The 4158-nt window shown below is 34.4% G+C and overlaps 1 protein-coding gene across 1 annotated transcript in view; it reads right to left on the reverse strand.

Moving 5' to 3' along the window:
* LOC144966945 (alpha-(1,3)-fucosyltransferase C-like) overlaps positions 1-1138 on the reverse strand; it is a 22154-nt gene extending 21016 nt beyond the window's left edge. Inside the window, exon 1 of the mRNA XM_078903640.1 lies at positions 1049-1138. The gene's annotated coding sequence lies outside the window, so the exon portion shown is untranslated. The remainder of the gene's footprint in view (positions 1-1048) is intronic.
* Positions 1139-4158: the final 3020 nt, after the last annotated feature.

Here is a 4158-nt window from a genome sequence, read left to right on the forward strand (position 1 = left end):
ATTTTGGTGTCCTAAAAATTGTATTTGTCTTTTTCTTTTTGTACGAATTAATAGCCTTTTAGTTTCAGCTTGCTCTAATACTTCTTCATTAGTTTTCTTCTCTGTCCATGAGATTCTTAACATCCTTCTAAGAAACCACATTTCTGCTGCCTCCAGTTTCTTTCTAATGTCTTCTGTAGCATTTCTTGTATCTTTGTCGATTTGTCCCCGACAAAGGTACAAGAAATGCTATTTTCACCTTATCAATGTTGACTAGACATAGACTATTTCCTACACTGAATTTTAATATTGAATCTTCAAGCAAGACATGCTGAACAAAAATTCCATTTCACGCGTTATAATTTAAATCTTCATTTTCCTTGGCAGAGAACGATAGTGTTTGTTTGGATTGCCAATCCATGTAAATTAAACACTTCAAAAAAAATCGCTATTGTTAATGGGCATGATCTATATTAACTTTCCATGTGCTCGAGGTCATTGGTCACATTGCAAAATGTGCTCAAAGTGACCTACATAGTGAAACGTGTTCACAGCTTTGAAATATCTAACATCACGATTGGTAATTTTATTCAGCTTGACACATGGGTATGTTTATAACTTTCATAAACAAAGCAGCTTGTTTACATTTGTTCAGAAATGGACAGCAACAAATCACGTGATTGATGACTCGGTTGGACGAGAACATGAATATAGCTCGTTCCCCTTGTTGAAAGAATTGAACAAAACATGAATCAACACGAAATTCTAAGTTTTTACTTGTAAAACTACTAAAGGCTTGTGAAGAGAAGAAAAGAAGGTAAAATAGAAACCATTCATTTCCACGATGAAAGTGGCCTCAATATTTTCATGGTATCCCTGGTCATTGTGTGATGTTCTTTCAGCAAGACACTTCACTCAGCCAAATGGTCGCTGTGCTCAAAATCATCACTTTGATAAATGGGATAATTCATGGAAAAAACATAGATTTGACAATGACCACTTTGTTGATCAGTTCTTGTTACTGCATTGTTCACTCATTAATTTGATTTTTAAAATTCATCATACTTACCTTTTATAGTTACTAAAACAATATTCCCCGCTTCCAACTTATAGAAGAAACAAAACCAGCACTAAAACCCTGTATCCTCGTCCAAAAAAAACACCATTTCACCAATATCGAGTATCGCCCCTCGTGATAGGAGTATGATAATCCCATAAATATTGTTCAAAAGAAACTGACGGGAGTTTTATGTGTGTTATTAAAATATCGTATCGCATACAAATATCGATGACCTCAGTACTATGGATAGGGTATCGAAAAATCATGTACGTGATATAAGTCTGAGTAGCCACCTATAATTAGTGAATTTATGACAGACATTTTCAGACTAATATTTGATTGTCCTATTGATTTATATTACGAGATGGTTAATGACTTTAACATATGAAAAATGAAAAATCATCAGTTGTTATTGTTGCAATACAAATATTGCTCATGTTGCTTTCCTATTCAAAATGTCAAAAGATTAAATACATCGACGAGACAGCCATTGTCGGTCCCCCCAACCAATAGATAGTATGCGCTTGGCTAAGAAGCTCATAACATTGCCATCCAGAAGTATATGCGTGTCAAGCTCAAGACAGCTCGATTATAATGACTGACAATCACACACGCCCTTCCTACACACATATGCACCCACCCACACAAATACACACACATACATACATACACACACATACATACACACACATACACCCACACACACACACTGATCTACGGAATCACATGTACAACAAACAGTGAGAAAAAAAGTTAATTCAAAGGATTCAATTATGGCTAATAGACGAAATATTCAAATAATATATGTCATAATCTTATACATTAATGCATACCACAATGAAAAAAAAAAATCAAATGTATTTTAATTCTCCAGTAATACCAGGTGCCTAACTAACATTTTTTTCATATTCGATCAAAACTTTTCGACAAAAATTCCAACTCCTCTCAATTCAGTCCCTGTGGAGTTATTTAAAAATTGTATAAACTTGTACATATTGGGCTTTTCAATTAAATACTTAGGTAAATATTTTCCTCTGAAATAGTTATACCGTCTGCATTCACAGATTATGTGGTACTCATCTTCAATTGAGTTACAATTTATACAGAGCCTAGAAGGAAAATCAATTTTTGGTCTCTGCCATCTCCCCCTTTCGCACATAAAATTATGAGAACCTAATCTAATTTTTGTAATGGCGAATCGAATTACTTTTTCTTTAATCTCGAATATATAGCGTACAGAATTGTCATTGTCCAAATGTTTATAAAGTCTGTGATCGCTAGTTGATCTTATCTCCTCTTTACATTTTTGTAAAAAAATATCGCTAAGGCGTTGTCTGAAGGTATGTAAAAACATATTCTCATTTTCAACGTATTGATTAACCCAAACGTATCCAAAACCATATTTACACAACATTCCTCTTAGCAAAGTTACCCAGTTAGTACAAGAGATATGCTCTGTAGCCTGTGTTAATAATTTATTATAAATTATCTTGACTGGATTGTTTTCTTGTAGTTTTAAAATTTTAAACCAGTATTTTATTACTCTTATTAATCGCTGATTGATTAATGGAAATACTTTTAATTCATGATATACGAAAGCTGACGGTGTAGATTTCCTTACCCCCAGTATGGATTTTAAGAATCCTAAATGCATTTGTTCCATTTTTACCGCTTCACAATAGCCCCATATTTCGCACGAATAATTAAGTATTGGTGATATTAGAGTATTAAACAGATGGAGTTGGGTGGAAGGTGATAATTCCTGATATTGGTGGAGCAGAGAATATAAGTTAAACATTGCTCTACGACCTAGGTCTACAAGGTTCTGTATTCCTTTCGTAAATCTTCCACTACTACCAAACATAAACCCGAGATATTTGAATTGCCCTACTGTTTCTAATAATTTGTCTCTATAAAACCACCTGTCCATCATCCCGATCTTTCCACCTCTTTTGAAGGCAACGCATTTGGTTTTTGTTGTGTTAACGCGCAAACCCCATTTGTAACAGTAATCACTTAGACAATTAAGTCCTCGTTGTAAACCAGTTCTGCTTTCACTGAATAAAACCATATCATCGGCAAATAAAAGGACAGTTAACAACAATTAGTTAATGTTTACTCCTATGTCGTTATGCTGTTCAAAAGCGTTGTTAATGTCATTTATAAACACAGAGAAAAGAAACGGAGATAGAGACTCTCCCTGAAGAACCCCATTTGTTGATGTGAAGAAACATTCATCATGAGGGTCATCGCACTTGTTCGTAGTGGATTTGAAAATTGACTGTTTGATGCAAAGTTTTATTTTACTGTACATATTTTGAAGAATGTTTGTGACTTTACAACTGACTTTGTTCTTGTGTAACTTAAACCACAGAGCCCTTCTATTAGCACTGTCAAATGCTTGCTTTAAGTCAATAAAAGCACAATATAAGGGCTTAGAGTTGTTTAAAAATAATTCTAATAAACCATGTAAGATAAATATGCAGTCAGTTGTTCCTCTTTGTTTTCTAAACCCAAACTGATTTTCTGAAATGACGTGATTTAATTCTGCCCAAGTACATAATCTCCGATTTAATATTGTAGTGAAAAGTTTACCAATACAACTTAACAGCGTAATGCCTCGGTAGTTGTCTGGATTATTAATATCCCCCTTTTTGTATATGGGTATGATTTCACCAACCGCCCATTGTTGGGGAAAGATACCACTGCTAAATACTTTGTTAAAAATCTTAAGTAGAACTTGACGAAGACACTACCACCAAATTTTATAAATTCATTAAGAATTAACTCGTACCCCGCACTTTTGTTATTTTTTAAGCTTTTGATTCTATACTCTAATTTGTTTATGTTTATATCCCCGTCCAACCATTCATCATAATGGGCATCGTGACTTTTTTCCCATTTGCTCACTTCACTTTCACTCGAGCCAAGTCAAGTGGGGATTGAATATTGTTCATGGTACGGAAGTGCGTAGTAAAATCACAATCACCCGTGACTAATTTCTCCCTCTTTTTGATTTTATTCCAAAACTGCTTCGGGTCACTGCGGCACAATTGTATTAGGTCATCTGCTTGCTGCAACTTTAACCTTGTCCGTTTCGTTCGGCAACATTTCCGATA

The sequence above is a fragment of the Berghia stephanieae genome, chromosome 3 (assembly GCF_034508935.2).
Source record: "Berghia stephanieae isolate SIO BIC M18660-M18661 chromosome 3, UCSD_Bste_1.3, whole genome shotgun sequence".
Taxonomy (NCBI): Eukaryota; Metazoa; Mollusca; class Gastropoda; order Nudibranchia; family Aeolidiidae; genus Berghia; species Berghia stephanieae.